The 25,291-nt window shown below is 35.3% G+C and overlaps 2 long non-coding RNA genes across 3 annotated transcripts; one reads left to right on the forward strand and one right to left on the reverse strand.

Annotated features, from left to right (window-relative positions):
• Positions 1 to 11,880: 11,880 nt before the first annotated feature.
• Positions 11,881 to 17,871, forward strand: LOC111013858 (uncharacterized). 2 transcript variants are annotated; one of them, XR_015788333.1, is made up of 3 exons: positions 11,926 to 12,468; positions 12,562 to 12,834; positions 16,571 to 17,871. It is a non-coding gene; the product is annotated as an uncharacterized LOC111013858 (long non-coding RNA). The 2 variants fall into 2 exon arrangements; XR_015788332.1 differs by lacking the exon at positions 12,562 to 12,834 and having other exon boundaries at positions 11,881 to 12,468.
• A 5,974-nt stretch (positions 17,872 to 23,845) lies between these two features.
• On the reverse strand, positions 23,846 to 25,276 carry LOC148208498 (uncharacterized). Its single transcript, XR_015788334.1, has 2 exons — positions 24,549 to 25,276; positions 23,846 to 24,452 (listed from the first exon to the last, which is right to left on the reverse strand). It is a non-coding gene; the product is annotated as an uncharacterized LOC148208498 (long non-coding RNA).
• Positions 25,277 to 25,291: the final 15 nt, after the last annotated feature.

The raw sequence follows: 25,291 nt of genomic DNA on the forward strand, positions 1-25,291 counted from the left end.
TAAATGCTTTCACGTTCAGTTTTTATTCTTTTTTTTTTTGGAATCAATCAGCAAAGTTCACAAATTTCACCACTAAGCAAGTCGAATTAGAAGACTTCAAAGAAGACAGATTTGTAGATAAGACCCAGATCTATAATAATGCAGAGAACGAAAATTGGAAAAGATGAACGAAATTGATACTTTTTTTTTTTATTTTGTAATTTTAGACAGAATGCTAATATGCTTAGATATAATAAAACATAAGCAAATGAATAAGGAATTCAAAGAGATAAATGCAAGGAAACATATATCCGATCAAAGAGCCTAATTCTCTGATACCAAAATGTTAAGAAACCCTTGAGAGTTGGATCTAAGAACCTTGCTAACGAACAAGACCCATAGAACTCAATCCCAAAAACCCCGAAAACAAGTATGGAATCAACCCAAGGAAAAGTTTTAGAACGGATTACCTTGATGATCAATATCAAGAGTAGAGAAAACTTGTTTCTAAACTCGTGATTCGAATCACTCCACAAGAGGTATGATCAACACCGCTTGAATGATCCTAAGATGCCAATTCTAAAGACACAAGAAATTGCACAAGAAATGGGAGATAAATCTCTCAACCAAGCTAATGAGAAAACTCACTTTTCATTCAACTTCAAATTGTGTTTACAACAAGACATCTCAAGGTTATATATAGCCATCCTAGCAAGCCATATGAAAAGTCTTAAGCAAATGAAAAGACTTGTAACTTACAAGAAATGAAAAGACTTGTAAATGAAAAGACATAACTTACAAGAAATAAAAGGACAAGCAAATGAAAGGTTAAGAACATGGAAAGTCAACCAAAATAAGTGCAATCTCGTCCATAATGAGGGATGTGAGTGTTTGACTTGGTTTTTGAATTGAATGAGTTGACTTTGACTTGTCTTGATGGAGTTGACTTTGACCTTGACCAAGTAGACTTTGACTTGCCTTAAAAATACTTAAAAATGCATAACTTGCACCAAATTGAAGTGCATAGTTCCAACTTCTTGCACATCTTCCTTTTAATTCTCGTGTCGAGTTCACGAACGCTTGGACACGAAGTAGTAAGGCTTGTTGAAGTTTTCGAGCTCTTGATCTTGTAATTGGTCCATGAGGCATGACAAAGAGAGCTCCTTGGTTCATATCATACATAGTAGGTCCATTAACTCCAAATTTTGCGTCTAATAAATTCTTGAGTACATATTTAACATTTTTCAAAATTCACATATCCGTTACAAATAAAATTGAGTTCCTAGATCTAATACAACTCTAACTTTTCAAATTTGTATTTAATTAGCCTGAAAATTTTAAGAAAATATCTAATAGATCAAGAACAACTAATATTTTTCAAATTTAAGCACTTACATTAAACACAAAATTAAAACTCTAGAGAAATATTAGGTAATTTTAAAGTTTAGCGACTCTTATTCTTGTAATTTTACCTTCTAGGTAGGAAATCGTTGCATAAAAAACTATGGCCAGAGAAAAAGAAGTCGATATGATTAAAAAGTTAAAGCTCAATGTTTGGTTTTGGTGTTGGGCTTATTTGACCAATCTCTTTGTTACTTATATAGACTTTAGTGTTTCTCATTTTAAAAAGTTACATCATCGTATATACTTTCGAGTCAAACTACCAAAATTTGAAAATAAGATGGCAAGTGTCTCATTATGTGAAAATAAGATTTATACAACGTTCCTTAGTTTTTTAATTATTCATTAACTATAGGATAAAAATCTAATTGTATTTGTTTAATAAATTCTTACCTAGACTTTCAATTTTATCAAATTAGACCTTAGGTTTAGATAAATATTTCAATTTTTACCTTTGATTTAATTTCAGTTAAAAAAATTGTCAAAAAAAAAAAAAAAAAGAGCTCATGTGAACTACAAAACATGGGTTAAAAACTTAAAATGGTGAGGCTTAAGAGAGACGATGTTGAAATTTGTAATATTTTTGGAGATGAATTTAATATCTATCTTGCTTATCAATTTCCTAGAGCTTGATTTTGTACCCTAATTAGTTTTAGAGTATCGAGGGATTTTTAGGTTGCTTTTTGTTTAAATAATTGTACAATGTAATAGAATTCAAACCTAAGGTAAAAGTAGTAATAATTATCCAATTGAAGGTTTTTGATGAAATTGAAAAGTTTAGAATAAAATTTGACCCGCCACCTATAAATAGATGACCTCATTTCACGCTCAGGTATCAAATCTCACCTCGAACTTAATATTGAGTCCGATCAGAACTGACTTGAGCGTCAGAGAGTTTGCCCTCTTGTGCAGGTTCACTCTTGAGTTCAGGTCAAGCTAGGGACCGGGTTCGAGCTTGGTTCGTTTAACAGCGTTGTGCAATTTTTTGCATAAACATGACTAAAAGATATATTTGGAATTTTACATTTTTTAATTTTTTCCCCACAATACCCTTCCTATGCTTTTTAGAATTTACAAGTATTTTAACAACTCAAGTTCAATTCAAATTTTGTTCCCTACCTTCAAGGGATTTTATCCTAATTATTTTAATTCTTTTATTAGGAAATTTAGTTAATTTAAACGATTACCAGTGTTCCACGGTCCCCATCTCACATTTGATTATCTTCATCAAATTTTGTATCATCCTTATATTAGAAGAATTATCAAAACCACAAGGTCAGTAAATGTATATACTAGTTGATGAAAACCAAAATTAGAATACAATTCGCATATATATCACCATGCAACTCAATCATCAAAATTAAAACGTCTATATAGGTATATACTAATAAATCAACAATTATCAAAAACATGAAAAGTTAAAGATGTATATATCAATTCAAGAAACAACCAAAAAGTAATAACTGAATACATCTATTTATGTTGTACAACTAAAATATCATAATATAAAACTAGTACATGTATATCCTAATAATTAAAACGTCTATATATGTATGTACTAATAATTCAACAATTAACAACACATGAAAGTCAACAGATGTATATATCAATTTATGAACAAAATATGAAAGTCAATAGATCTATTGACTATTGCTAGTACATGTATATCCCAATAATTATCTTGCTCTTCCTCAACTATGTTGAGACATTTTCCTTTTCCCTAAAACATAAAAGTAGAATTAGCTTAGTAAAATAATTTTTAAATAATACTATTCAACACAAACATACATTGAGTTCTTACCTTTTTGGTAGATTCCTTACAACCCAAATTCTTTTTAGGGTTAAGTTTAGTCTGTTTTGTTTTAGTCGATTAAGTCTCCCCCACCCCTCTTTTTGCTAGTCTCCTTCAACATTGGAGTCTCTCCCTGTGTCTTTGATGATTCAATTTGTACATATAAAGATAAAACATCTATGGGATGATCTTTTAAAAAACAAACAAGCCATATGTAAATTGTTGCATCTATATCTCTTCTTCACTGTCTAAGTTGATTGTGCATGTTTCTCTTTGACGTCTTGTTATTCCGGCAACCTTTTAATCGAGTTATTCCTTATCTAACTTTAACTATCTATATATTTTATTTAGTTTTTAATTTACTTAAATATAATATGTTTGTTATAGACAAACAATACTTCTGAAATTTGGTTATTGACAACACTCATGTGGTAGGTACCATATTTATATATTTTTAAAAGTACACCTGAAATTTAGGAAGACAAAAATATCTTTTTAAATTAAGCTTTATAGACAAAATTAGAACAAAGATTTTGCCTCCCTCAAACAGTCATAGTAATGGGCAACGATGACCGGTTTTAGTCTGTGGCGGGAGGGTCGAATCTGGTTTGGATGGATCAAGTGAACGTTGGATTCTAGGCGACTGCGTTTGGCGTGAAGGAATGAGGGGCGGCGGTGCGGCGGCAGCACGACTGCAGGTTAGGCAAGGCGGCTGCAGGGTGGGCGATACAGCAGCGCGGTGGACAATAAAGCGGCGATTGCATTCGACGTGAAGGAACGAGGGGTGGATGACGTGGCGACATGAGGGGGCACGGCGACATGAAGCAGTGAGGGCTGGCGTTCGACGTTCAGCGTTGAGGGGGCGGTGGCGTTCGACAGTGTCCGACGTGGATGGGGGGCGGCGATAACGATTGGATTGTTGGGCGGCTGAGGTTCTGCAAATGAAGATGGAGGCAGGGTTGGGCGGCAGTGGAGGTTCTAAAGGTTGGATTGTTGGAGGCAGGGACTGTTCAAAACTCTTTTGTTTGTTTTTTTTAATTTAAAAAAAAACCAATAAAGGTAATGTTAATTTTCCTTATTTATATTTACCTCTTATTTATAAATCTTCTATTTTAAAGGGATAAATTTCAAAATATACATCAACATAGTCTTATCATTTTTTTTAAAAAAATTGTTTGGGATTTTGGATTCAAAATAAATGAGAGCGCAAGTGTACACCCGTCACAAGTAGTAAAAACGGAACAATTATTCCGAGTATCGATCCTCAGGGACAAATGAAGTCTTTTTATAGGAAATGTTAATGATCGGTGACTTTGTAATTGAATTTTGGGTGACAAATAATAAGAATAATGTTGGTTTTGATATTTAAAAACTCAATGCAATAAACACATCCCAGTTACTTCAAATTAGCTAAAAATACACAAACTTTTTCCAACTAGGCGCCAGGCGCCTCTCATAAATTTTTTTCGGTTTTACTTCGCCATCTTCTTATGTCTAAGTGATTTTGAAGGTTTAAGTTCATTCCTAATATGTCTATTAGAAAAAAAGAACATAATTTAGTAAAAACCAACCGTAACCTTAGGTCGAGGTCCTATGTTTAGGCTACCCGAGCAAAATCTTTATGTCTAAAGTATTCCTCCCTAAAGTTAAATCAGTAAAGTTGTGAAAACGTATCAACCCTTTCAGTATTGATGCTTGGTTAAAACATTAATTGGCCAAATCAATTTTCAACTTATGGAAACAACTTTTAAGTGATAAAAGAGGAGAAAAACGCCTTTTGCCTTGTTGGATTTTAAAAACTTTAACTAACTATCCATAACTGGGCTTGGGAAAAATAAATTTAGCTCATGATAAAGGTAAAACAGAATTTAATGTTCATGGAAGTAGACGACATAATTAAAGGATGAGTAGAATTAAAACAAGTTGAAAATTATGGAGTTGTAACCCGAATGACCCTAACCCATTCTCTTTCAAGATTGGGGAGCAATACTCAATCAATTCCACAAGGTTGTGTGATTACAACTTCGAAATGAGAGATAGGGAAAGAAATGAATATCAAGAAGTTTCTGGAATTTTAACTAAATAAAATCAAACTTACAATTCTAGAATAACAAGCTGGAAATAAAGGGTGAACTTGAAATAAGCAAGATTTAAAACAATAAAAACTCGAAAACTAAAAGAGAAAACGTAAATAAGCTGAGAAGTAAATGTCTAAAGTTGAAATGATCATTCCGGGATGATGAATGAAGAGAATGAGTTGCTGAATTTATAGGGATTTCAAGGTGGTTAGGAGGTTGAGAGCTTCGTGGAGAGCTATCCATTTCAAACACCTTTTGGTTAGGTAGTTGTTGAATTGACAACTTTTAATGCATGGAAGACACGTGGTAGAGCTTGGGAAGGCTTCAAATCACACAAAAGCGTGCGTTTTAAATTAAGAGCAATCTTGAGATTGGGGAAGGCGCCAGGCGCTTAGCTCGGAATTTTTCTGCACAAAAGTGTAATTTCCGTTAGAAATCAACTCTAATGATGTAAAAATGTCCTATGTGCAGGTATAACCTAAGATAACTTAAAATGAAAGATTTTGGATACTATAATAAGCTTAAATCACGGTTTCCGAATTTAAAACATTAGAAAACAGCACACATTTAGCTTCTTTTTACCCTTACGAACAAGGGAAATCAAAAATCTACTCTCAAATTCTAATTAGCAATCTTAAATTAGATTTAAGATAATTATTTTAATTTCATTTATTTGTAAATCTTCTAGTTTAAAGGGGTAAATTTCAAAATATACCTCATTACAATCTTATCAATTTTTTTTTTTAAATCTACTCTCAAATTCTAATTAGCAATTTTAAATTAGATTTATGATAACTTTTTTCATTTCCTTTACCTTTTATTAAATACAGTTGAATCCCTATTATTAAAGGTCGATTGTTTTTGCTATTCGTAAAAATCTTAAATCCCTAAAATTATGCATATATACCTAATTGGTTACAATGGTATATTTGTCGTAACATTTTTTCACTATTAAGAAAAAGTTATTTAGTACAATATCCCATCAGTTTGACCATTTTTCATATTATTAAATTTGACTATTCAATTGACACATAGAACTCAGGTGCTCCTGAATTTCATACTTAAATCTTTTCAAATTTTCTACTTTACTATTAATATACTAAAAATTCTAAATTAGGTATTTCTGTAAAATATTTTTACAAAATTAACGTACTATTTTATTAATATATAGGACATGTGAACATGATTCAAGTTGATTAGCCCTCCCAAAATTTGAAGTTGGGTGAGAAAATGGTAAGATTTTAAAACTTTTGGTATTTATTCTATAATACATGTAACAAGTTGAACAAAGTTCAACCTTGAGGTGAGAGCTGAAGTAGAAGTTGCATTGTAGATAAAAAAAAAAACGCAAAACCATTCAAATTTAAGAAGACAAAAAAATATATTTTTAAATTGAACTTTATAGGCAAAATCCGAACAAAAATTTTACCTTAATCAAACAGTCAGAGTAATGAGCAACGACGACCGGTTTTAGTCTAAGGCGGGAGGGTCGAATCTGGTTTGGATGAATCAAGTGAACGTTGGATTCTGGACGATTGCATTCGGCGCGAATGAATGAGGGGCAGCGGTGTGGCGGCAGGAGGGCAGCGACATTGCTGCAGGTTGGGCAAAGCGGCGTGGGGTGCGCATTGCAGCAACGAGATGGGCAATGCGGCGGCGACTGCGTTTATCGTGAAGGAACGAGGGGCGGATGACTTGGCGACAAGAGGGGGCGCAGCATCGTGAAGCAGTTAGGGCCATCGTTCAGTATTGAGGGGGCGGCGGCGTTCGGCGGCGTCCGAGGTATATGGAGGGCGGCTCAGGGTTGGGCGGCGGTAAAGGTTGGATTGTTGGACGGCGAAGGTGGTGAGGGTTGGATTGTTGGAGACATGGTACTGTTCAAAACTTTTTTATTTTATTTTAAAAAAAAATTAATAAAGGTAATGTTAATTTTTCCCTCTAATTTATAAATCTAAATTGGTAAATTTCAAAATATACATCAGCACAATCTTATCATTTTTTAAAAATCTATCTTCAAATTCTAATTAGCAATTTTAAATTAGATTTAAATCATTTTTTTTTATTTGTAAATCTTTTAATATAGAGGGGTAAATTTCAAAATATACCTCAAAGTCTTATAACTTTGTCTTAAATCTATTTTCAAATTCTAATTAGCAATTTTAAATTAGATTTATGATCATTTTTTTAATTTCATTTACTTTTTATTAAATACAGTTGAATCCCTATTATTAAGATCAAAATTATTTTTGCTATTCGTAAAAATCTTAAATCCTTAAAATTATGCATATATATCTAATTGGTTACAAGGTATATTTGTCTTTTAACTTTTTTTTTTTCAGTATTTAAGAAAAAAGTTCATTTAGCCATTATTGCAATATCTCATAGCTTTGAGCATTTTTTAAAACGTGTTATTAAATTTGATCATTCCTGCAATTGCACCTTTATTTTACTCAAAAAAGAAAAAAAAACAATATCTTTCACTTCTAGAAAAGCAACTAAATATCTCAGTGACATTGATTAATTTACAGAGATGAATAGTAATACAATGAACATGGTTTACTAATTTGTTAAAAAAAAAACATGGTTTACTAATACCCTAGAAATCATATATATGCAAAACAAAAAGAAAGACTATAATAAGAATTGATCATAAATTTGAAGTGGAAGATCAACTATGTTATTCTTTATATTATTTGTCATTACATATATTAAAAACTCTCCCTAAAGAAAATACCCTTTATTGAATCCTCTATCTTTAATTCTTTATTATGGTTTGGTGGGTCAATTTTGTACCACTAGCTAAGAGCTTATTTAAATTAAAAGATGAAGCAAATAATCCAATTAACAACCATTAAAGTGCCATAACTTTTGTTGGTTTTTATATCCAAGTCTTTCATTAATATTTTTGATAGATTTTAATTTTGTGGGGCAAAGATTTGCTTGTTAAACTTTGGAAATATCCAACCAAGATCCCTAAGATAATTCAATTTAATGCTTCTTTTATATTTATATATAGTCTCTCTCTTCTTTTTTTTTCGGAAGATGAAGGGGCAATTGCCCAGAAAGAAAACTACACAATAGTTAAACGGGGCATGGTGGCCCCAGATAAATCTGTCATCAGCAATGGATATAACCCTCTAGGAGGATTTTCACAAATATGGACCCCAAGAGGGCGTCGACAGACTCTGATAGCTAACCAGTCCGCACAGTAATTGGTCTCTCTATAGATATGCTTAATCGAAATATTCCAATCCTGATCCATCAGTTGTGTGATCTTCCTCAACAATGGTTGGATGATGGTATTAGGCCGAGAGTGGTTCAGAATCATATTGCAAGCTACAATAGAATCTGTTTCTATTTCCAAAGAGCGGCAACCTAGTTCCCAAGCCAACTCTAAACCCGTTAAGATTCCCCACAACTCTGCTACCAGAGCCGTTGTGCTTCCAATATTTTTCTGAAAGCCTTTAATCCAATTCCCCTCTGAATTCCTTATGATCCCTCCTGCCCCTGCCATACCCGGATTACCTTGTGAAGATCCATCTGTATTCAATTTCCAACAATTAATTGGAGGGGGAGTCCATGTGATATTGACCCAGCTTCGGACTGGTTTTCTGACAAAGAGGCCACTCCGATGTACATGGTTCCAACTTATCATACTCCGATGTTTAAGTTAGTGTGTGAACTTAAGAAGAGAGTAGCAAAGAGTGGTATGAGAGGAAATAGTGTATCTTTGAAAGTTCATGACCCCTCGTATTTATAGAACTTTGGAGGTGATTGGGTTGACTTTGGCCGAGGTATGGCCGACCTAAGGTGTTGGCCGAGGTGTAGCCGACATATGTGTGGCCGTGGTGTGAGGCTGAGGTACGATCGACCTATAGCAGACCTAAGTTGTTGGTCGAGGTGCGTGGTCGACCTATGGCCGACCTAAGTTGGCCGAGGTATGGTTGACCCAAACTGGCGAGGCCATGACTGATCTATGCAAGGCCGAGGTGAGGCCGACCTATGGCCAACCTAAGTTGTTGACCAATGTGTGGCCGATTTATGACCTAGCTACCTAAGTGGTTGTCCGAGGTGCCCTCTCGTGGCCGAGCTCGAGGTGATGGCTGACCCATGTCCAAGCTCATGCTGAGCTATATGGTGTGTGAAACTATTGGTGGAGCTTTGCCCACCTATAACTGCTCTAATTACGCCCTATCTCCACCCTATGCCGTACTAAAATAGCTCTACCAACCTATATAGGCATGGCTTTAGTGTATTTTTAGCGCGACTTTAGTGTATGTTTTTTTATGTGTTCTTTGAGCGGTTTTAGTGCATCCTGCCGTGCATCATTTAGTGCATCCTTTAAAAAGAGCTCTAGTAGATGACTTTGTGAGGAGAGAGATCTTATAGCTTAAGCTCGGATAAATTAATCCAACACTGTGAATTGAAAAATTATCAAAGGTATTTCTATTGATCTTTTCAAATTTAGTAAAAGAAAAAGAATAGAAAAAAATATATTATTAATGTTCTTTCGGGTAAAAAATTAATGTTATCAAATGGCTCTACCAAATTTGACCTACATTAATATACCATATAGTTTTTAAAGCTGTGTAGAAGCTTAAACTTTCTGGGTCAAAAAACTCCCAAAATGATTTTGTGTGTTCATATATATGAGGGAATGCTTATGAAGTTTTGACCTTATTTATGAAAGAAAACAAGAAACTGATATGAAATTCAAAGATTGTAAATTTGGAGAGTTTGAGAGGGCAAATCAGTCAGGAAAAGCTGCTTGAATAAGAAGAATAAAAAGTTTTTTATGTTTATTTATTCCAAGAAACTTACTCCTCCCATCTAAACCCATTAGGTTAATTAATGCCATTCACAATTGTCTGGGGATGAAAGTATCGTGGACACGTGAAGTTGGTGTTTAGAAATAAAAGAACATTCCAGGTCCACTTAGAACCTGTCGAGGAGACCCAATTTGTCCATATACAAGGTTAAGTGTAAAGGCAAGGGTTCGACCTGAACGAGTTCGATCGGCTCAAACCCGACAGGTTCGACATGACAAAAGATAAGGATAACCGCCAGTCGTGAGTGCTGTCGGGCCCACTACCTAAAAATAGAGAGCCTCATTTCACACTCAGGTATCGAATCTCAGTTCGAACTTATTATTGAGTCCGATCTATACTGACTTGAGCGTCGGAGAGTTCGCCCTCTTGTGCAGGTTCACTCTAAGGTTCAGGTCGGGACGGAGATTGGGTTCGAGCTAGATTCGTAAATTGTGTTGTGCAACTCCTTGTATAAACAACAATCATCTGCACATTCCATTGACTTGAAATTATCGAGTGATTATGGATTTGAATCTTTTCAAAAGCTTGCATTTTGGCTCCTGAAAGTTCAATAGGAAAAAGGCCGGGTGCATGTTCTAAACAAAATTAAACGATTGTGACTCGAATAGATGGTAGTGAATGAAAATTTGTCTTTTGATCCTAAGAAAATGTGCAGGTGCCTTGGCTATTTAACTATGTTCAAATAAGTATTTCAATCGAGTCTATAAGTTTTATTTTTTTTTTTTGAAGTACGACAATGAGATGGGAAATTCAAATTCATGATTTTTTGGTCAGAGTAAGGTGCCAATTACCGCTCTATTAAATTTGTGTCGGCATCGAGCCTATAGAGTTTGAAAAACAAGAAGAAATAAATCTGTCTCATTTACTATATCGAAGTTAACTCTCAAGTTAATAAATTTGGAAGATTCACATAGGATGACTCTTGTAATGGGTTAAACACTAAAAGCAATTTTTATCTCCAATCTTAATCTCTAAATTTGAACAAAATGGGATTTCTCCACGTGTCCAGACTCCTTTTTTCATCCCTAGTATTATCTTTCCTTTTATTGGAAAAAGTTAGTGGAAAATGGTCTGCTATTTCTTTAAATAAAAAAAAAACCAATTGGTATGGTTTCATAAATAATCCATTAGAGAATTGGGTTTTACTCTAATGGGCCGATTATAAATTTTTGGCTTGGGCTAGTAATTCGGCACCTAGATCAAAGAAAATTTGTGGAACTCAAGATCAAATTGTAAAAAGAAGGGATAAGTACGTTGATCTATCGATAGATACTAATTACACAAACAGATTCATTTTTTAAAATTTACATTTTTGTCTAAAAATATACTAAGATGGAACCATTAGTATCTTACCAATATATCTTTTTTTATATATATGTAATTAATTATTAAAATATGAAAATTTAAAATAGAAAAATGGTTGATTTGGACAGTTTATGTTTTAAATCCCTAAAATACGGCACCTCTTCACCCTCTTAAAACAAACTTCCCAATTTTTAGTTTTTTCTTTCTTCTTCCTTCGTATTCTTCATTTTCACTTTTCACCATTATTTCCGACTGTCCACAGTCACCCACCGCCTCCTTCAACGCCCGTTTAGTCATTAGGAGGTTGGATTTTAATATTCCACTATTTTGCTCCTGGTTTCATATTTTGTTTCAATTAATGTTTATTTCGATGTTTGGTTAAATTGTAGCACACATGCATATCAATTTTAGTCATTTGGGGATGATTTAGGGGTGTTTTATGAGTGATTTTGGGGTATTCATAACATCGGAATTAAAAGGAATTTTCACTGTTGTTTTAAAAACTATTTTTTACAAATGGATTGATTTTTTTTTTTTGAGAAATAAAATAAGAAAATTAAAACAAGGGAACAGATTCCATTGCAATAGAAAGCCAATTTGGGAACGTGACCATCCACCTCCTTTCTCCTTCGATTTCCATCGCCTTTTTTGCTAAGACGTGGGCCGCATTGTTCTTCTCCCTACAGATGTGGTTAATTGCTATGACATTCTTCTCTTCCACCAACTTGGATACTTCTTCCACCAGCCAACAAATCTCAGTTAGGTTAGTATCTTTCTTGATGAGACGAAGTGCTTCCAAAGAATCAGATTCCAAGTAAAGAGGCCAGCAAGTGTTCATGTCAATTGAATGAAGACCTTAAATCGCCATTAATTCAAGAAATTTTATTGATCTGTTAGCTCTTGTTTCACAACATCTTGCAAGAATCGCTTCACCTCTCCAATTTCGCACGATCCAACCCAAGCCTTCAACACTATGATGTTCATTCCAGGCAGCATCAGTGTTGATTTTCCAGAAATTCGTAGGCGGAGGACTCCAGCCAGTGATTATTCTGTTTCTTTCCTCATTTGATTCAATGCGGATCTGGTAATTGCCTCTAACTCTCGGAATATCTGTTGTTGAGAAGTTTTGTTCATCTGGCTTGACGTCTGCTTGGAATTTCTCTATTGAATTGCATAGATCATGGTCAATTGGAGCTCACCCTATGAAAATTGCTCTGTTCTTGTGCTCCCATATCTGCCATGCTATTATAATTCCAGTAGCGGTCTCTTCTTCAGTTGTGTTGTCAATGATCCAACTCCAGTAGTCTTTAGCTTTCCATTGTGTTCTGTCCAAAACAAAAGAGGACGGATAAATAAGAATATACTTAGCCCAAAGGTGCTTTGTTACCTTGCATCCCCATAGTAGATGTTCTATTGTCTCGTCCTGTTTCTTGCACAAGCCATACAAAAGGTTAGTAGAAATTCCTCTTTTACACAAATTTGTTTTGGTGGGAATGATATCGTGATAAAGCTTCCAACAACAGATTTTGATTTTGGGAAGAACTTTTATTTTCCAAAAAGTTTTCCACCATCTGCTATTGTACTCCTTGTTAGAAGAGGACACTAGGCTCGAGTTCTTCATGTCCATGCCGAGGCGATAGGCGCTTTTGACACTGAAGACACCCTTTTTATCAAGATTCCATATCACCTTATCTTCTCTACACTCTTTTGGTAATGGAATGTTTAAAATAGTTTCAGCATCGTGCTCGTTGAAATAAGTTCTGATTATATCTTCATTCCAAGTTCCCCTCTCTCTTATCAAGAAAGCCACATTGTGATAGCGTATTGGATTTTGGACTTGGAAAAGACACCTATTTCCATTTCCCGGCAGCCATGGATCTGTCCCAATTGTCACTGAGGAGCCATTTCCAATTCTCCACCTATGACGTTTAACAAAAAGCTCCTTGCCCCACATGTGCTTCTCCAAATCAATGAAGGGTTTTTTCCCAACTCAGCTTTCATAAAAATGCCATGATTGTAATATTTACCCCTCAAAACTTTAGCCAAGAGATTGTCAGGATGTTGGGTTAGACGCCAGCTCTGTTTAGCAAGCATAGCTTGGTTGAAAACACCAATATCTTTGAAGCCCATACCCCCTTGGTCTTTGCTTATACATAGCTTCTTCCAACTTTTCCAATGAATTTTCCTTTCCTTTTCATTAGAGCCCCACCATAACCTAGCATAAAGCGAATTAATTTCAGTACATAAGCTCGTGGAAAGTTTGAAGCAGCTCATAGTGTAAGTTGCGATGGCTTGAGCTACAGCTGTTATAAAGATCTCCTTGCCCCCGATGGAGAAGATCTTCTCCTTCCAACCCTGCAATACTCGCCATACTTTATCTTTAATAGAACTGAAAACTTGACATCTGTTTCTCGAAGTTTGAGAAGGAAGACCCAAGTATTGGCCAAGAGTATTGGTGTGGTTAACTTGGAGCTCTGGTTTAATGCAATCCATAGCTTCTGGTTTTTTATTCTTGCTCACCATGAACATTGATTTCTCAAAATTCACCATCTGCCTCAAAGCTCTTTCGTAAGTGCTCAACACGTTCTTTATAGTGACACAGACTTTTGGAATAGCTTTAAAGAATAACAAGCTGTCATCTGCAAAAAACAAGTGAGTCATAGGAGGACAATTTTTATTAATATGCAAACCTGAGAAGTTATTATTTCTTTCCTCCGTGTTGAGAAGAGTTGAAAGACATAAGAGGACTAAGCAAGGTGAGAGTGGGTCGCCTTGACGAAGACCTCTATCAGGCTTGAAGGACTTGCTTGGAACCCTGTTTAAAAGGATTGAGAAGCTAACAGACTCCACACAATTCATAATAAGCTCAATCCATTTGTCATAGAAGCCCATTTTAGCCATAACTTTCCAGAGAAAGATCCACTCAATACGATTGTAGGCTTTGCTCATGTCCAATTTGAGGGCCACCATTCCTTCTGAACCAGATCGTTTATTGTTGGTATGGATGCATTCAAACCTGACAATAGCATTGTCTATTATCAATCTTCCTGGAACAAAAGCAGAATGCGTTGGGGAGATTACATAGTCCAGGACATGTTTTAGTCGGTTAGCAAGAACTTTAGAAATGATTTTGTAGATAACATTGCAAAGACTAATGGGTCGGAAGTCCTTCAGATTATTTGCATGTTTCTTTTTGGGGATGAGAATAATAAGTGTTGTATTGAGAGAACCAACATCAACCCTATCATTAAGCACTTTAAGACAAATTTCAGTAGTCTCTTTGCCCACTATCTCTCAATAATTTTGGTAAAACAAAGCTTGCATTCCATCCGGACCGGGTGCTTTTGTTGGATGCATTCCTTTGATGGCCAAATTTATCTCGTCTGGGGTGAAAACCCTTGTCAAATCTTTATTCTGGTTTTCTGTCACTTTGCACGGAATAGCTTCTAAAATTTTGGATATGTCTTCCAAATGTGGCCTAGCTGAAGCAAACAGGTCTTTAAAGTGCTCCAAAGCAATAGTCTCCATCTTCTCATCTACACTGGTCCATCTCCCATCGCAGTCAACTAGCCCAGTAATTCTGTTATTTCTCCTTCTTTGACTCGCTCGGATGTGAAACCACTTAGTGTTTCTATCCCCCCACTTGAGTCAATCCTCCCGAGCTCGTGTCTCCAATATATTTCATCATCTGTCAAAAGATTTTCAAGTTCTTTTTCAGCTCGCAACATGTCTTCTCTCCAGTTGTTCCTACGACTTTCCTGAATTATTTGGATCACCTTCTCTTTTTTTGTTATAGCACCTCGGATTGAACCTCCCACCCTTTCTAGATTCCAAGCCTTTAGCTTCCTTATACATTGGGCAAGTTTCTGTTGGAATATGATAGGATTCTGACCTCTTTTTTCATCCCAAATATTTTTTATCAAATCCTTGCATTCTGAGTATTTGGTCCAGCCCTCTTCAAACCTGATGGATCTTGGTTGCCTTCTATTGCTTTGATTTTCCTCCACCACTCCCAAACTGCTAGAATGGGTCTATGATCTGATGCTAAGAATTCGAGATGATGGACCTCAAAAAAATCACAAATATGATCCATTCCTATATTCACCAAAAAGCGATCTAATCTTTCCCAAATATAACCCCCCTGATAATGCTAGTACAGGTGAATTGATCACCATTAAAACCAGCATCCATGAGGCTGCAAAGATCAAGCATTTCCTTGAAATTATTCATCTCAGAATGTCTCCTATCAGCTCCCCCTTCCTTTTCACTCTCGGAAGTAATTTTGAAGTCCCCACCGAAAATCCAAGGGAGGTTTGAGATACTGTGAAGTCTCTTAATGAGAGTCCATGACTCTGAACGTCTTTCAGTAACCGGATGACCATAGACACCTGTAAATCTCCAATTCCGATCATGTTCTTTGATAATAGCATCGATGTGACCTACAGAATACGACATGATGTGCACATCTATTTCAGCCTTCCAAAGAAGCATGAGACCGCCGCTGTTTCCATTGCTTGGGACATTAAAACAATTATCATAATGGATCGTTCTTTTCACTATATCATTCAGCTTGTTTCGCACTTGGTTTCCATGAGGAAAACCAATTGGGGATTGCTATTGAGCACCACATGTTGTAGTGCCCGTAATGTTCGAGGATTTCCAATCTTCGAACATTCCAACTTAAGGTTTTCATTGGCTTTTGCGGGGCTGTTCAGCAGCCTCCACCGATAGAATAAAGCTGTTTTCTTTCGCTTCAGTAGTGCAGATTTTCTTTCCATCAGGCCCAATTCTGTCCATTGTGAGTTGATGCTTACTCCCAGGTAAAGGGAATTGAAACTCTGGAATATCCATACTGTTTCCTGCTGCTTTATTTTCGCCTCTTACTACTCTCTCCCATTTCCCGTGACTGATAACCTCCATCAATTTTCCTTTTGTTGCTAATATGCATTTTGGTTGGGTTGCCTCGGCTTCACAGCCCACTTGAGTGTTGGAAAGCCTTTCTTGATGAAATAAATCATTTTGGGCTTCTCTTTTTTGGCCCATAACATTTTTACCTTTATCAATTAGAATTTGCTGAACTGGTGGATGATAGCTATTGGATCCATTTATTTGATTTTCTTTACAATTTGAACCCTCAAAATCAGCAATTGTGAAATCTTCATTTAATTGTTGTATTTCCTTTTCAGTGCCACGATCTTCTCCTTTCGATCCTTCATTTCCTAATTTGGATTGCCGTCCACCAGAATTCAGCACCGCCGTATCGCTGACTGAGGGGTTCAGTAAATCGTGATCTTTCTCCAGCATTTGATTTTTTTGGTTCCCTCTATCCGCACAATCATCATCATCGTCTTCCTCATCAGAATACCACTGAGAATTGAATCTTCCTTTTCCTCTTCCCCTTGCCGGAGTTCCTCTCCCTCTTTGTGTTATTTCGTTTAAGGTGGGTCGGTTCTCTCAACCATGGCCCATATTGAGGCTCCTCTTCGTCTACAATTGAATCATCAGCACAGTTCTTTACCACATGATCCAATTTTCCACATCTGTAGCAAAAGTCCGGGAGCTTTTTGTAGGTAATCAGTATCCACTTTTCATCCGACATAGAACCAACTTTAATCAGAATACCTCGGCGCAGAGGTTTGCTCACGTCAATCAAGATTCTAACTCTCAATATCTGTCCCCAACATTTGCCTTCTTCATCTGTTTCAATTTTCTCAAATCGCCCAACTAGATTGCCAAGCGCTACTGCCGATTTCCTGGAATAACAAGCAAAAGGCAATTCATGAAAATGGATCCAGAATGGCGCGTACCTGAATTCGAGTTCATTAAAATTGCTGTCTGCACGAGGTTCCTCTATAATCATCAAAGCTTTGTCAAAAAACCAAGCTCCGTTGTTTATAACTTTTGTTTTGTCCCTTTGGTATTTGAAATAACACAGAAAAATATTCTTGCCTACATTCTCAATCTTCACCACTATGTTGTTCCATATTCGGGGCATCATCATTTTGAACATCTCCTCTTTTATATTTTTGGCTGTCATCAGTTTACAAACAATAGCATTTTCAGCTTGTTTCTCTGAAGATTCAATTTCCTCTTCTTCCAAATCAAAAATCTTCCTTTTATCCTCTGTTGTCAGTTTCATCCTCTCTACCTGAAGACTGAGTAGATCCTCATCCATACTGCTTGGAGAAGCCGGTAAAAATGGCAGAAAAAGCTGTCCCTCCTTCAACACCACGGTTGCCAAACCCTACGTAGACTCAGAGAGAGAAAACGAGGTCCCATCAAAATCTTCTCTCATGTATGTTTACTTCAAGGAGATCCAAATGGGTTGATTAATCTATGTTCAACTACTGTGATTATTGAGCCATACATGTTGGGCTTTTTTAGTGATATACTCGTATATAATTTTGTTGAAATATATACGCATATAGAACCAATTAGCTAATTTGAAGCTTGATTTTAGTGAATCGATTCTACATACGACACTCAACCCTTATGATTTATAGTCGGATATAGTTTATAATTCTATATATGTGTATGTTAAAATGATTGCCATTTTGGGATATAGTCGTATATAATTTCATATTTAACATATAGGTCTATATGAGAATTGTTGTGGTAATTTCAATTGATTATATCTTCTGTTAATCTGTGTTAAGATTGTTGCTTGGCTTAGATTGTGGTACTGAACATCTGAGATTGAGTTATTTGATTATCGTGTTATTTGATTTCGTTGGTTGTTTAGTCTATTGGGATATAATAGTATATAGTTTATAATTATCTTTTCCTTTTCAATGATGCAGGAAAGGTATTGAAATTGAGCAAAAAACAATTGGAATGAAATGAAGTAAAATCCGGCGACCGATTTAGTAGAATACTTTAAGGAGTAAATTAGGAGATTGATTGTGAGAATAATTGATTTGGCCCACAATAATTTAATTATTGGAATATCAAATTTGAAAAATTAAATTTTTTACATTTAAATAAAAAAATAATTTATAATAAATATAAATGCAGAATGAGGGCAAAATTGATATTTAGGAAAAATTTTAAATCTAGAAATCTAAAACGTGTAAACATTGGACATTTGTAGGGGTGTAACGAACCAAACCGACCCGAATAACCGATCCGAACCGAACAACTTTCTGGTCGGTTTCATGATTTTTTTGGTTCGGGTCGGTTTTGACCCGAATAATATTTATGAGAAATGTGAAGTCCTACCCGTTTTCTTTACCTTCTCCCTCTTGTTCTCTCTTGACAAGTAGCCACTGCCCACGAAACGAAACCCCAACAAGCGGCAGTGACTCCAATGGCAACACGCAACGATGACTACAACGGCAGCACGCGACGATACTCTGCGACATAAACCCTCTCTGTCTCTCTCTGACGTGAATGGAGCCCAACGGTGACGACTCCAACAACGGAATCCTCTCTCTCTATACCTCATGGGCTACGGAATCCCTCACCGGTGGAAGAAGAAGGAAGAAAGTCGAAGAAATTTGTTTTAATTTCTCCCTAGCTCAAACCCACTTATCCCAATGAATGATTAAAAGAAAAAAAAAACTTTTAATTTATCTCTGGAATAGAGGTATCCCAAATGGATAATAAACTTGTTTTAATTTCTCTCTCAGATCAAGGTATCCCAAATGAATGATTAAAGAAAATAAAAAGATCTCACACAAATCAAGAGAAGTCCCGAGAGAAAAGACAAAAAAAAAAAAAGCAATGAAAAGATATAAAAATAAAAACCGAAAAATGACCCGAGATGACATGAACCCGAACCGAATTGATTGGAGTTCGGGTCGGTTCAGTTTTCTCCTAAAACCAACCCGACCCGAAATATTTATACCAATAGACATTTGTGAAAATAAGTTTCCAAAATAAATCGGTTCAAGATATTATCTCTTACCAAAATGGCCTCAATTTCTTTTTTTAAGGTAAATTACACCGATAACCCATGAAGTCCAATAATTTTAAAATTATACTTCCAAATTTTTAATAGTAAATAGTAAATGTTAAACTCTCAGATTTAAATTTCCTTATATATATTACCCTCAAATTGAAATATTAGTGATAGATCCGCTGCTGGAAATTCATCCATGAATCTTAAATCTGTTGCATTAAAAAATTTTGCCTCAAATCTACTCATCTTATTTATTGTACTTAAAAAAATTACAATAAAACTCAAACAAAACAACGAAAAAGATCTAAAAAGATCCTTGATGTAATTAAATGTGTTAAATTTCATACAACAAAATACATGGAAACCAAAATATATATATATATATATATATATATATATATATATATCCATAAAAGGGTTCAACCATGGATTAGTTATTTTGATTCTTGAATACCTCAACTTTTTCAATGGACATGAAAAACGAAAGCTTAAATAGAAAGAACAATAATGAAAGAATAGTATTTTATAGTTATTGCTAATTGACCTTTTGAATACCAAAAATATAAAAGAAAGAACAAAGGCAAAAACTTTAATATAGAATAGTGATATGTTAGTGTCGGGTCTAGCGTGAGAGATGATAGCCACAAGAAATGAGATCTTATTTTTAGAATCATCCAATTTCTCTTTTTCTTTTTCTTTTTTTCTTTCATTTTTTTAATTGCCAACTACATAGTTTGCCCTCTCGAGCATATTGATTAGCACTACTAAAGTTAATAGTTTCTTTAACTATCTTAAGTTGTCTAATGGTATTCTTATGGGTGTTTCCTATGATTCGACCAAGATTATTTTTATGGATATTGGATGTAGAAGAAATTAGTGCAAAATGAAAAACATAAGCAATTGAAGAAGAAAAAAAAAATATAAATATGACACTTTTGAGAGGACTCTCTCTCACTCTCTAAGCCTCCATCCATGGCTTCTCACTTACTTTTCACACATTTTTAATACATGGGGTCACACCTTCTATTTTAGGTCAGGGATCTCAAACAAAGAGACTTTTCGAAGCCATTAATCACTATCCTAGACATGCCTTAAATGGAATTCTTAAAACTCCTTCTGGTTCGAGAAATATTTGTTAAGTGATAAATTTTGGTCAATTACCAAGTGCTGCATCATTATTTTAAATACATGACAAAATTATATTTGAGACTAATCATAAATTTACACTTGTCCGGTAAACTCATCAGAATAAAGCCCGTTTAAGACGACTCACAAGACTTTATAAATACAGGAGGTCACATCTTATTTAAAGGGGAGCATCCAGAACCATCGACAATCATCTAGAGCCAAGCAAACTCATCAGAGTCATATCAAAAAATTTTAGAATTATCAAAGAGCCACAATTCTTCTGAAGATTCATAAAGCACAAGAAGACTTTGTGACGATGCGAATACTTCAGGAATTGGATCATCTCTTCACAAGCCAAAGACTTAGATGAGCTATAAGTTGAGGACTTCATTAGGCTACAAGTGGAAAACATCGACAAGCTATAAGCCGAAAACTTCAACAAGTTATAAGTCAAATACTTTGATTAAGCTACAAGTGAAGAATTTCAACAAGCTATAAGCGGAAAACTTCATCAAGCTACAAATCGAACTACTTGAACAAGCTGTAAATCGAAAACTTCATCAAGCTGCAAGCTGAAGAACTTCATCAAACTACAAGTTGAAGAATTTTGTCAAGCTACAAGCTGAAGAATTCATCAAGCTACAAGTCAAAGACCTCAAATATCTCCATGAAGCTTAAAATTGAAGACCTCAAAGATCTTTTAACAAGCTAGAAGTTAAAAGACACCCATCTTCTTGATACGAGAAGAAGTTCATTAGCTCTCAAATCAAGTTGCATCAGAAATTAAATAATAGAGATTGTAATACTAGCTTATACATAAATATAAATCAAATTTATCAAATTCGAGTTTCTCTTCTGAGAAATCTCTCACAAACCATACTATTTTAGGTCTAAGATAATTTCTAGAGCTCGGTTGAACATCTTTATTTACAATCTTCAGAATTAATCTAGAAAAAACTAATTAGTCAGTGTTATATTTTATTTTAGCACTCTCCCACAACAGAACTAGTCTAGCTCTTTTTAATCATCACAAGTTGTTGGCACAAGGCATGCGTGGATGCACTTAGCCCTTTCATGAATAAATCTACAATTTGATTTTCACTTCTTATGGATTGCATCTCAATTTCTTCCTGAATTACTTATTCTCTAATGAAGTGATAATGAACCTTAATATGCTTGGTTCTTGTAGGTAATACTAGATTCTAAAAAGATATATTGTTATCACAATTCACAATACTTATCGATTATGTTTGTACTCACTTTAATGAGATTTCTATTTTTTTTACAGATATTTATGTAGATGATGACGACAACATTGAAGATGACTTTAGCATTGATGATGAGGAGCCATAAGTATGTTCAAATTGATTTTTAGTTTATAGTTTTATTTCTAACTAGACCATATTTTTACCTTGCTTTATTTAAAAACAGATTTTATAATTTTTGCTAGTAGAGATTTCATATTTTATGTGTGATTAAGTTATGTTTTTTTTAATGAAAGAACAAGTTTTTTTTTGTAAGGAAGATATATTTTTGACCTATCAAAATTATCAACTTTGCACCAATCTTCTAGAATAAAAGGAATGGATGAAACTTGCAAAATAAAAGGATAACACATCGATGTGGTGCTAGCCACACACACTCTGAAGCTTAAGTTAGAGTTGAAGTTTAATGTGAGGCGTAGCTAAGAGTAGAGTTCTATCGCGTCCCTCAATTATGAGTATTTCTTTCTATTTATAGCGGAAAAAATCTATAGTCAATAAGATATCTTCTTCTAAATATAGGGAAAATCCTAGGGCCATCGGCATATGTTCTCCTTTTGAATTCCTCAAATAAAGGGAATTCAAATTATAGAATATAGGGATTTTTCCTATCTATTAGCCCCCACTCTCAAAGTTGATAATGAGTTAGATGAAATGTCAAACTTCTACTTCGAGAGTATTTGACATAAATCCACTATTGGTCATTTATTGTTGGCTTTCTAGCTCGTTGATGTTGATCAACCTTTTGACTTGTTGATCTTGATCGACCTTATAACTCATTAATCCAAATCAGCCTTATAGCTTGATGTCTCACTTCACCTTGATCGGTCTTACTTCTAACTATGGCCCCCACTCTTTTGATGAGATCGTTCTAGGTCTAAGGTCATCATGGGACAAAAACCTCTATCTTGAAAGTAGTTAAATTTTCATGCTAGGTCTAGTCTGGAATCAATGTGATGTTCCATTTATTGTGATTTTTTGTAGCTTATTCACCTCGGAAGTTAATGTCCCGTTTAATCCAACGTTTGGGTAGAGTTTATAAGGGTGAACTTCTCTGATATCATAGATCCATTATGTGAAAGTAGTGTTCACAAAGAAATCGATATGTTTTGGATTTCAAGATGCGTGAGGTCAATTATGCCTTTGGGAAGAGGTGATAATATTTAGGACTACCAACTATCCTTCTAAGGTATGACAGGGGGAGTAAGTTAGTTTTTGCTTTGCTTCTTTGGGAAATACGAGTAGATTTATTAATTTGTTTATCATAAGGATGAGTAGGAACTCTATGTTATGTTGTTTTCAATGTCTATGTCGAATTTGTTTACTTGCCTCCTATCGCCTTTAGAATTATTATCTTCAAACTATCTGTTTTTCTCTTTGAACGATGACTAGATGAGTAAGTCAACTTTTTTACCTATTCATCTGTGGAAGAGAGAACAATTGAATATTTCTTCTGAGTGATGATAGATATGAATGGTTGTTCTTATTAGTTCTTCTAGGTAGCCGCCTTGTCTATATGTTGCTTGACTTGTAGAATTTTCACAAGATCAAGTTCTTTATTTGATCGACTTGATATGTAGGACTCTAAGTGATTGTTTGTGTTGCTTCCAAGGAACTTGATGAAACTTCTTTCTTCTAGGTGACGGTAGATATGAAATACTGGTCCTCTTAAGGGTTGCCTTGTCTAAGGTCTGATTGATCGGTAGAATTTTCACAAGATCAAGTGTTTATTATTAGATTTACTTGGTCGGCTCGATCTATATGACTCTAAACATGACTAAGCGACAGTTTGTGTTGCTTCAAAGAAATTGATGAAATTCTTTCTCAACTCATTTCTCATTCTTGGTTCTCGGCCTTAGGCTTGTTCTTAGCCTTGGGCTTGTCTCTCGACCTCAAGCTTGTTCTTGACTTCAAACTTGTTCTCAGCTTCAAAATTGCTATGAGCTTCGGGCTCGTTTCTAGATTTTGGATCGTTCTAAAATTTGAGCTCGTTCTTGACCTCCTTATTTTTTTTGCTTTTAATCAAACGTCTTAGGCTTTAGGAATTGTTTGCCGACTTTCAGTTTTATACCTTTTTCGAGTTTTTAATTAGCCTTATTGAATTGTTGTTACTTTCGAGGCCCCCATTTGAGGAATTTTTTAGAGTATCAAAACGAAAATTTACTCAAGTATGCAGCATAGAAAACAATTTATTTAAATCAATCTAAAACATCACAATAGAATAAAACATCACAGAAAAAATAATGCTTAAATAAAATTTATGAGAAATAAATAACGTACTTAAATTCTAATTCAGCCAGGCCGTCTTCTCCTATCCCAATTTGTTAGGGTTTGGTTAGTCAAGATTTGGCTACCTCTTCGATTATCGAAACATCTTACTTTTACAAATCTGATGTTGAAAGGGGATAGGTATCATAAATTCAACTTCATTCAAGTGTGGGTCAGCATGTGGAAGTAGCCAAAAGGAAGAAATTTTCGAGCATTGGCATCGCGTATCTAGTTCACCTTTACAAATTTGGGCTTGACGTCGTCGAAGGCCACTTTTACAGAGGGAGCCACTGCCATGGAAGGTTCGAGCGCCGCAGGTCGCTGCAGATTTCTAGGATTCGTTGCTACGACACTGGATCTTGTGCTATGTTGTTGTGGTTTGTGGTTGCAACATCTTGACAACACCTCGCCATCAGATATGTTGAGTTTAATGCTACAGGATCACCAAATCTTGGTTCTTGCCACCGAGATATGTGCGTCGTTCACCTCTGGCCTGAGTCGCTCGCACTCCTACTCGACAAAGAGAGAGTCATTGCTAATCACCATCTATGATCTATTTGTCAGAGGGGTTTGTCGAATTTCACTTCAGTAAGGGAGGTGGTTTACCCTTCATTGCTGGATTTGCGACCCACGGTTCAAGGATCTACTGCTGGAAAACATAACACCGCTGGCATCACTGGCGTCGATTCTAAGCACGTGGGTCGCACTGCTCGAAGACGCGCTGTCGCTTGCCGTTTTCTAGTGCTGTGTTGTCGTCGTGGAGTCGCCGCCGCCATGGGTATTTGTTGGCGAGAAAGGTCGGCGGCTAGATCTTGGGTCAAGGAGGAAAATAAACTATGGTTTCCATTTTCAAAAGAAGAAGAGGAGTGATGTCACAATTTTTTTAAATGAAAAGAGACAAAGTTGGTTTTCCAAAAGATTTTATTTAGTGAAAATTATTCACCAAAATTTTCAATCTCTATTCGACGGCCACATCTTTTTCTTCTTTTGCGTACTTTTATTCATGTCGAACTATATAAGGTGTGTCGTTTGGTTGTGAAAAATACTTGGCTATTCAACAATGTGGAGGAACCTCGTTTTCCTCACCATTAAATATTTAAAAATTTATTATTATTTAAAAAAAAAAGGTTTCTATTTTTTGTAATTCTCTCGTAGAACATTTAAGGTGGAGGATGACAAGATTCCCATTTTTGAGGATCCAAGTTTGTTGTTTTTGTCCCTTCAATATACTTACAGTTGGTTGAATACTCTCTCTACTTGAGCATTGATTCTACCACTTTTTGTCACTTGAACACTACTTCTATTGTTCGAACACTCTTTCTATTACTTGAGCACTACTTCTATCATCC

The sequence above is a fragment of the Momordica charantia genome, assembly GCF_013281855.1.
Source record: "Momordica charantia cultivar OHB3-1 chromosome 10 unlocalized genomic scaffold, Mcharantia_2.0 BLBB01000010.1, whole genome shotgun sequence".
In the NCBI taxonomy this organism is placed as follows: domain Eukaryota; kingdom Viridiplantae; phylum Streptophyta; class Magnoliopsida; order Cucurbitales; family Cucurbitaceae; genus Momordica; species Momordica charantia.